The 10,114-nt window shown below is 48.9% G+C and overlaps 1 long non-coding RNA gene across 2 annotated transcripts; it reads right to left on the bottom strand.

The window, feature by feature from the left end:
• Positions 1-4,153: 4,153 nt before the first annotated feature.
• On the bottom strand, positions 4,154-10,017 carry LOC141493594 (uncharacterized). Of its 2 annotated transcripts, none has more exons than XR_012470242.1 (2): positions 9,455-10,017; positions 4,154-4,862 (listed from the first exon to the last, which is right to left on the bottom strand). It is a non-coding gene; the product is annotated as an uncharacterized LOC141493594 (long non-coding RNA). The 2 variants fall into 2 exon arrangements; XR_012470243.1 differs by lacking the exon at positions 9,455-10,017 and adding an exon at positions 7,405-7,856.
• Between the last annotated feature and the right edge of the window lie 97 nt (positions 10,018-10,114).

Below are 10,114 nucleotides of genomic sequence, written 5' to 3'. Positions count from 1 at the left end.
GCAGCTCTTATTGTGGTGGCCAAGAATGGAAGTGGATTCCTCATTAACTGGGGAATGGTTGAACAAGCTGTGGTACTATAATTCCCTAAGAATTATTGTTCTGTAAGAAATGACAGGTGGGATGATTCAGAAAAACCTGGAAAGATCTGCATGAACAGATGCTGAGTGAAATGAGCAGAACCAAGAGAACAATGTATGCAGTAACAGTAACCTGTATTGATGATCAGCTGTGAAAGACTATTCTGATCAATACAAAGACCCAAAACTGTTCCGAAGCACTCAGGTTGAGTGTTTTTCTCCATCTCCATAGAGGGAATTGAGAAGCTCTGAGTGCGGATGAAAGGACATGCTTTGGTTTTCTTTTATGTATTTTCTTTTGCAACCTGGCTGATGTAGAAATACGTTTTGCCTGACTGTGTGTATGTTGCTTGCCTTCACCAGGGGCAGGGAGGAATGGGACAGAGAGAATTTGGAACTCAAACATTTTTTAATTAATATTAAAACATGTAATTGGGAACTATTTAATGAAATGCAAATACATTTAAGACCATTTCCTTATAAATGCAGTTGTTGTTCCATCCCAGGAAAATGTCCACTTCCGGAGGTCAGGGTCATTGTTGCTTCTGGCCTATCATATTGTTTGGCATTAAACAAGTGCTCATTGATTGAATTATCCTTAATTGTTTCTTAGAGAATCCTAGACCTAGAGTCAAAAGGGACATTGAAGTCTTCAACCCTCTCATTTTGAAGAAAAAGAAACTGAGGCAGACCAAAGGTAAATAGCTTGCCCAAGGTCAAACAATGACTTGGGACAGAGAAGAGGCAGCTCTGCATGGGGAAGGACCAAGAGCACTCCCATTAAGGATGGCCAGTGATAAGGTAGAGAGGGTCTAGAAGAAAGAAACCAGGACAGGGATGGGCCTTGAAGCCCCAATCTAGGAGGACTGAGTGAAGGAAGTGGGCACATTGTATCTGTATTCAAGCATTTGAAGGGTTGGTGTGGAGAAGAGGGATTACATGTCTTCCGTTTGGTCCTGAGAGCAGAACCAGGAGCAATGGTGGGAATGGAAGCTTGGGGAAAGGAAGGTGCAAAGATGGACCTTTATGGTCAATGAATGTCAGCAAAAATCTTTCCGATCTTTAGAGTTGTTCCAGTATAGAACAGGCTGCCTCCAAAGATTTCCCTTCCCACAAAGTCTTGAAAGTCCCTTGGTTCCCATTCAGAAATACACTTCCCATCTGCCTGACCCAGCTCTGAGATTCCCCATTTTCACGGAGCCCGAGTTTCTACTTGGACAGCAATCACTCCCCACCTAGCAGAGCCTCCCTTGAGAAGACTCCCCTGGAGCATGTCCTCATCTGCCCTTTCATTGGAGCTGGTCCCATAGTGCCACCATACAAAGATGCCCTGGCTATTTGTGGGCAGCAGGGCAGAGTAGGCTGGGGGAATCAGCAGGCCACGACATGGGGAAGTTCTTCAGCCAAGCAGCTCTGGGGGTCCTCAGCCCATCACCTCCAGCCTCTTGGAAAGCCGCCTCCAATCTTCCATTTCCCCTCTGAGTCATTTATTGTTCCACTGGAAAGCAAGACATTTTCTTTTCAGTCCTCGGTCTGTCTTCTATTAAGCCGAGGAACTCTAGAAATCAATAATAACCTTTTAGAGAGGAACTTCTTCATAATTACGCCCCTCCAAATCCAGGTAATTGTTTGCATATTTTTATACAGAAATAAAAACGCTGGGGGTGGGGCACTGGTGGGGAATATCGCCAGTTGAGAAAGTTGCTCCCAAGCTAGCCAGCCACATTAATGGGGCTTCTTTTCAGGCACCTCCTTGTCTCCTTGGGACCAGTGAATTCTTCCCCATGTAGGCCTGCAGATCAGATGATGCTCCCCCACCCCAGTTTTCTCCTAGCCACGGAGTCCTGCTTTGGAGAGGGGCTCCTCTCGACAAGGTTTCTTCTGTTCGGCCAGGGCTCCAAGGGCAGGAGTTGAAAGGAATGTTCAGTTTCCGTCAAATCAATCTCTGGGCATCTTTCGGATGCTCCAGTGACATGACCCACAGGAAGCAGCCAACAACCCAAAGGGGAGTGATCTCAGATCAAGAAACAACCCAGACATGGGCAGTAAAGACCCTCCATGTGCAGAATGAAAGGACAGCGGCCAGAGGAGCCTGGGGCCATTTTCCAGGATGCCTCCTCTGGGCTCACCATCTGTGTCCACTTATCTGTCCTCCTGGCGAGTGTGTGTGTGTGTGTGTGTGTGTGTGTGTGTGTGTGTGTGTGTGTGTGTGCATGCGTTGAGGGGCTGGGGGTGGGCTCAGGTTGCAGGCAGGTCTGAGGGTGGGTCCCGCTGTACAATGAAACCTTTGGCCTGGCCCTTCTCAACCAGCCAACACCAGGCTGGGCTCTCCAGGGGAGTGATTGCCCCCGAGGCCCAGCTGCAGGGGGCATGGTTCATGTAGCCTTTATTCAAAGTGAAAGACGTTAAACAGACAACTTCAGGAGCCCTCTTGTTTGGAGAAAGAGAAAGGAGGATCGCCGAAACTGGAAAACATCCATGAAATGAGTTGGCAATCATGGTCAAGCCAGCTTGGCCTGACAAGCTGCCCATCAGAGGGCTCCAGTTCCTCTCCCCAGGGGCTGCTGGCCTGCCCCAGGGGCTGCTGGCCTGCCCCTGATGACTACGCTGCACCTGGGGCTACTCCACTTGGCCATTTTTTTTAAACTGAAATAACCATGAACAAGGTGGTGCTTTCCACCCCTGGGGGCTGCGACCAAAATAAAAGTCTGGAAGCAGCTACAACCCTGAGGTGATGTCTCTGCTTGGAAGGAGTAAAAAGCCCACCTGACTTGAGTGCGAGATGTAAACGGGCCCTGGAAACACAGGATGCTTTTTCATATTAGTCATATTATCAAAAAATAAAAAGCAAGAAAAGTAAAGTAAGTGAGATCATGCTTCAGCCCACAAGCCTAGTGCCTCAGTTCTCTCCTGGAGGAGGAGAGCGTCGCTTCATCCTGAGTCCTTTGGAATTGTCCCAGTCTTCCCATTTGATCATCATGGCAGGGACCACAGTGTTCTCCTGGTTCTGCTCACTTGGCTTTGTGTCTGTTCCCATAGAGTTTGCCTCGTTGGGGGTCTCTTTTCTGAAACTACTTACTTCACGGGATTTCTTATAGTGCAATAAAAGCTGATCACTTCATTCCTTCTCCAATGGCCTGGCATCTCCTCAGTGCACCTAACCTACCCTCATCCCCCCAGTGTTGGCCATTTCTGATAAGAGGGTCCCATAGTTGTTTTAATCCACATTTCTCTAATCTATTGCGATTTGGAGTATTGAATAGCATATATGACCAAATATGGCTATCCATTGCCTTGATTTCTTCTTCTGAAAACTACCTTTTGTAAGCAACCTATTGTTGGATTCTAGATTCTAATCTGTTCTGCTATCTGCCTAAATTGAGCTCATCCCATTCATATCCTCAGCTAGAACTACTGTCTATTCCCTCCATTAGCTTTTGTTTCTTCTTTTTTCCTTTGTACTTTGTCCCTCCTCCTCCACCAAAGTCTATTTTGCTTCTAACAACCACCTTCCTTAATCTGTACCTCCCTTTGTCATCACCCCGCTATGCTCAGCCTCTCCTATGTCCCTATTGGGTAAATTATATTTCTATACACAGCTGAGTGTGGGTTTGTGTGAGTGTATATATTTTTCCTTTTTGAACCAATTCCAATGAATGAGGCTCAAGCATTGCCTGCCACCATCAACCCATTTTCCCTTCCATTAGAAAAATCTCTCCCTTGTGTACCTTGTTCCCCATTCTCCCTTCCCCCTTCTCTTAGGGCACCCTCTTTCTCACCCCTTCATTTTTAAGCCATTTCAAGATAATTGACACACCTCTATGCTATCTGCCTGGTGGACTCCTCCAAACTTCCCTAAGAATGATCCATTCCTTAGGAGTTACATGGATCATCTTCCCAAGTAGGAATGGAGGGGTGGCTAGGTGGTGTAGTGAATAAAGCACCAGCCTTGAAGTCAGGAGTACCTGGGTTCAAATCCAGTCTCAGACACTTAATAATGACCTAGCTGTGTGGCCCTGGGCAAGCCACTTAACCCCATTTGCCTTGCAAAACAAAAACAAAAACAAAAACCAAGTAGGAATGGAAAGTTTAATTTTATGGTGATCCTTACAAAGATACTTTCTTGTTTGCCTTTTTATGCTTTTCTTGAGTCTTCTGTTTGGATGTCCCATTTTCTATTCAGTACTTGTCTTTCAATCAAGAAATCTTGGCAGTTCTTTTTATTAATCTCCATTTTCCCCCTGAAGGATGGCATCAGTTTTGTCGGGCAGTTGATTCTTGTCATCCTTGCCTTCCAAGCCCTCTGCTCCTTTAGCATGGAAGCTACTAAATCTATGGGGATACTCACTGTGGCTCCACCAACTCAGAATTTTGAGAGCTGGAAGAAGCCTGGTGGCCTCTGGTCTGAATCAAGGTTGTCTATCCTCTGAAGCTATGCCCAAAGCTAGGACTATGAGGTGCCTCTGTTGCCTCCACACCTCAGAGCTGTAATCACTTTCTCCCAGCTTGTCTTGGAGAAGGAGAGAAAGCCAGGATTAGTTTGCCATAGACCTTAGCACTTTCCAAAGGTTGAAGATCCATAGGATCCCATGGACCAAAGGGCTCCAGGGGAATCAGCCAGGAGGGAATGGAATCCTAAAGAGGCAGGCCAACCCAATGAGGCGAGGGAATGATGGAGACTCCAGAAGCCATAACTCCCTTACAGTTTTAAACTAGATGAGCTGAAGAAGGAAGTCAGACCAAGTCAGAAGGAGGACTATGAAGGCAGGGAAGGCCGAGGACATCTGAAAGGAGGGAGGGAATGTATTGAGGAAAGAAGGGGAATGACCTCTGCTCAAGGTGGATGGGACTCTGATGGATATAACTCTTTCAATCTTGCTTTTATTTTTTCTGCCAAGTATGTGGGACTCCCCTACATTCACCAACTGGAAAGGCAACGACAAGTTGATGCCCAAAACATAGAGATAAGAAAAGTATTAAATTCAAATCACCAGATCCATGAACATCTCAGCCTCAACATGTCCAATGAATAATGTCTATTAATTCCTCAGTCTGCTTCTCTTTCTATAACCTCATTTTTTCTGCAGTCTGCCATCCTTCTGGGCCTCTCCCTACCCTCTTCCTTGCCACTCCTTCCATCCCATACCTTGCCCTCTACAGCTTCTCTCCCATCATTCATACAACCTCTACCCTGACCTCTCTCCCTCCCTCCTGAGGTTCACCTCCCAGTGGATCCTCCTCAGTTGGGATCTCTCTTCCACATCTCTGGACTTTCATCACATTCCCCAAGGATAAGTCTAACCATGTCATCCCTGCTTTGGTGAGCTCCTCACATCCCCCCCCCTTTTCTGACAGATCTCACAATGGCCTTTGATGTATTGTATGTGGGGCTCCAACTGGCCCACCTGGCCCCCATCCATGGCACTCCTCCTTACTTCTCGGTTTCCATCCTCCACACCTCTCCCTTTTGGAGTTTTCTCCAAGGCTCATTTCTGATGCTGACTTCTTTCTGAGGTCCCCATCAGTAGTGAAGGCTTCCCCCCACTCCCCAACTTGTATTTATTTATCTGTGCAGATCTGGATCTCCCTGCCCTAAGAACAGCTGTATTTCCTCCCCAGTCTTCATCTTCAGTTCTGGCATCAGGAACCATGATTATGTCCACTCTGCCATTGCTCCTGGGGGAGGCAAAGCCTTCCACTCCCTTGCGGCCCTTCTCACCCTCCATACATCTTTCCAATGAAAGGCCCCTCTCCTGGCCCCTACTCCTTTGTCTAGTGAAGGCGCTGGAGGATGAAGGCCTCTCTTGCTTCCCTCTTTCTCTCCCCTGCACTAAAGCTGAATGCTTTTTGCTCTTTCATTCATTCCTCTCCATGTCACCTAATGCTCAGTCTGTATGCAGTAGGAGCTTTGCAAATGCTTGGGGGACGTGCTTCTGGTCTGCTCTGTCCCTGGGGGACTGGGCAAAATGAGGGCCAACCCTGGGCAGAGCCCTCACCCACTGGGCTGCCCTGGGCTGGAAGGGCGCCCTCTCCTCTTGGGTCCTTCGCATACAGGAAATTAGGAAGGCCCACCACTGTCTCTGCTGTTGCAGAAAGCCCACCTTCACTACCAATTATCCCTTGTTCCAGGGCTTCAGTTCTGTGCAGCCAGCATAAGCCAGAGAGCGGGCAGGAGGGCCGGGCCTGGAAATTGGTGCTAGAAACATCAGCCCACATAGAAACAGATCGTTCCGAACAGGCTCCGAGCATAATGGATTTTCCTGCTGTGTGGAAGCAATAGGAAGGCAGCTAATGGGAATCACACAGTTAAAATCTGGGAAAGCCACAGGGGCAGAGGCAGGAATCTGATGAGTTACCAAGATGGAGAGGCGGAGAGCTAACGGCAGTTTTCTTTTTTCCCCCTATTAATAGAATTGCCCCATTAGAGTTATGGTGCTGTGGATGTGTGTGACTGCATTGTGTGACTTTGTATGAATGATCAGTATTGTGGGACTGTGTGTGTGTGTGTGTGTGTGTGTGTGTGTGGTTGTATCTTGTAGCTGTGTGGAGGTGATTTGTACATGGGTGGTTGCATATAGGTGACTGCCTTGGGAGGTTGTGTGGCTGTGATACCGAGAGCTAGGAGGGCCATCCCTCGTGACCCTTCTGACCAGCACCTTCAAAAAGACAAGGGCAGGAGTCTGGATCACAGGGCTGGGATAGCCTTCGAATCATGGAAGTGAGGGGCGAGCTTGGTGGGTGGCTGTGCCTGGACATCAGGGGAGAGAGAGTCTGGAGGATGGATCCCAGGAGTCACAAACCCCATGAGGACACTTTGTGGGTCATCCTCTCATTAGAGCTGCAGAATGACCCTGGAGGGAGTGGCCAGACTGATCCAAATTTTACAGGGGAGGAAACTGAGTCTGAAAGAGGCATGGTGACTTCCTCAGGGTCATACAGCTGGTGAGCATTGGGAGTTGGATTTGAGTCTTCCTGAGCTTAAGGCTAAGTCCCTCTATACCCTTCCCCCCTACCTTGCCAGCAGACATTGGGGATGGGGAAGGCAGTTGCTTGCCCTGTCTCTGCTCTCTTTTTTTGATAGGGTGAAAATCCATGGAGCCTCTAGGGGCAGCTCTCTCACCCCCAGAATTCACTGTGGGGAGGGGAGTGAGGCTGGGGCTAGTCTGCTTACAAGCTAAACTTTGGAAGACCACATTTCAAAGGATTCAGCTCCCACAAACCAAAAGAGGTCAGCTGAGGAGGGGTGCCCCTCAAGAATGCAACTGAATGATTATCATGGGGGGGAGGCAAGGGGTTGTGGCCAAAAGGGATTCAGTGGATGCTCACCAGCAGACAGAAAATGGTGTCAAGGCCAAGTATCGGAGGCCAGAAGGAGCTGGGGCTGCTAGTGGAGAAGGAAGCTCATGGTCTAGAGGTCAAGCAACAGTGTCTGGTGGGGGTGGGTCATCAGAGAGCACTGCCCTGACCTGGATGACCTGAGGTCCCTGGCTGAGCTCCCCTTAACCTGTAATGCTGAGAGGTCTGGGAGATATGGTGGCTGAGCCCCTTCCCTCAATCCCAGTGTCCATGAAGAATGGGAGAGCCACTGTAGATAGCTGAGGGACAGGGAAGGGGCTAGAGCCTAATGTCCCTCAGTCAAAGCCAGGGAATCATAGACCCAAAACTCTGGAAAGGTGAATAAAGGAATTCTGAAGGGAATGATCAGAGAGGCCAGAGCTGGACAGTTCAGCCTCCTTCATCTTCTGACCTCCAGGGTGAGATCAGCTGATGCTTCCGGAAGAAAGAAGACATTATTAAGTATGTATCAATGTGCCAGCTAAGCCCTTGGTGATATTGCATTTTGACATCACAATATCCCTAGGGAGTCAATGTTACCATTATTTCCCTTTTACAGTTAAGGAAATTGAAACAGATGGATTAAGTGACTTGCTCAGGGTCACCTAGCTAGTGCTGTCTGAGGCTAGATTCCAACTGTCTTCCTCACTCCAGCCTCAACACACTCTCCACTGTGGCACTGCCTCCTGGCCACTGATCCTCTGATCTGAAGTGGACAGTAGGTACACAGTGGCTGGAATGTGTCCCCCTAATAAAGAACATGCATTCTGGGGCCTCTCTTGGCAGATTGGGGGAGGAGGGGTATCTCTGGTGGCGGCCTTTGGAAGACTCATCTGGAGACTCAGGACATCAGCAGGTAAAGGTCCGAGAGAGGCCTGGAGACCATGTCATACAAGGATGGGCTGAAGGCCTTGGGTGTGGTTAGCCTGGAGCCAAGAAGAGCCAAGAAGATCTGATGGCCATTCCCACATCTTGGGCTATTTCCTGAAAGGCGGCTAGCCTCCATCGGTTCCATCCTGAAAGGGGGCTAGCCTCAATCTGTTCCTCCCTGGAAGGGGACTAACCTTCATTAGTTCCACTCTGGTAGACAGAACCTAGGTCCTGGAAGAAGATAGAGGGACCAGGTAAAGCACTACGTCAGAGGAACCACCTGAGGACCTGGACTGTGTAGTGACTTTCTGCTTGGCTGAAAGACTGGAGCCCTATGAGTTAGGCAGACAGGACGGGTCTTTCTTCAACTGTGGGTCAGATGGGGAGTGGCCATCTCCTTACATCCAGAGGAGAATGCTGGACAGGGCACCCAAGGAGCTGAATTCAAATCCTATCTCATCTACTTACTATTGAATAAGTCATCTTACCTCCCTCAGTTCTTCCCCTGAAATAAAGACCTTGGATTGGCTGTCCCCTGAAGTCTCTCCCAGCTCTAAGTGTACAAGCCTATACACTTGTTCTATATAAGAACAGCCGGGGCACTACAGTTCACTAGGCAGGAAGATCTGAGTTCAAATCCTGCTTCAGACAGTAAATAACTTTGTGACTCCGGGAAACTCATTTAACCTGTCTGCCTCCATTTCCTCAACTATAAAATGGGAATAAGAGCATCTACCATGCGGAATCAAATGAGATAACATTCCTGAAGTACTATGCAAATCCTATAGCTGTCCATTGCTCAGGTCCCCTCTCTGTGAGCTCTGAGTAAACCTGCTTTGTTCCTCCTGCCCTCCCGCCTCCCCTTTGCCAGGCTGGTTAGCCCAAGTCTGTCATTCCTCAGACTATGCTGAAAAAGAGAGCCAAAGGTGAAGGGGAGTTTCTACTCACTAAGGGACCCTGTCAACTTCCTTTGGCAGCAGTGGAAGTCCCCCAGGCCAGGCTAGAGATGTCCAACTAGAAGGGTTTCTGGGGGCCAAGGGTCTGAGTGTTCTAGGACAGAAAAATTGGTCTAATCTAAGATTTAGTCAAAAGGAGGGAGCTGAGGCCCAAGATGCTTTGGCCAAGGTCACGGGAGCCACCGGTAAGAGGCCCTAACTTGGTTGGTACCTACCTTCGGATTTCCTGGGATTGATGCCAGGACCTTTGTTCTGGCCACTGGCTCTCTCTGGGTACTTGATGCCTCTCTTGGTCTTCTTGGCTTGGCCTCAGTGCCCACTTGGGAAGGGCTCACCCCATTAAACAAGGGAAGTTCTTCTCCAGAAACCTAGGGAAAGTCTTCCTTTCTCAGCACCCTGGACAGGGCTTCCCCACAGACTCCAAAAGCTCCCTGCCCTTGGAAGAGGGGCCCATGGGGGCCCAGGCCATGACCCACAGCCCACAGGCAAGTCTCTACAGAGACTCCAAAGTAAACCCTCAGCCTGGAGTCACCTGGAGCCGGGGGCTTTCCAAGAAGAAAGTTCACGGAAGCTCCAGGAAGTCACAGCCTCTCCATATGACCAATTTTCCACCTTCAAAGTCCCTTAATCACCCCACAAGGAAAGAGTCCCCCAATAGACAGAGCTCATTGTTGTTCTCTTGTCTCAAGCAGCCTCTACTTCAAAACCCCCAGTCATTAGTCCAAGACTGGAGGGTTCTGTGGGCTTTGTCCTAAGGCCCAGGACAGTGCCCCCCTCCCCCCAGTGTGTCTGGGGAGAAGAAGGATTCATTTAATGGCTCTTGTTCATGCTTGATCATGGACTGGGCAGTCTGCCATTCAACAGTAATTATCAAG

Source organism: Macrotis lagotis, chromosome 7 (assembly GCF_037893015.1).
Source record: "Macrotis lagotis isolate mMagLag1 chromosome 7, bilby.v1.9.chrom.fasta, whole genome shotgun sequence".
Taxonomy (NCBI): Eukaryota; Metazoa; Chordata; class Mammalia; order Peramelemorphia; family Peramelidae; genus Macrotis; species Macrotis lagotis.
This window is presented reverse-complemented; position numbering and strand designations above follow the sequence as displayed.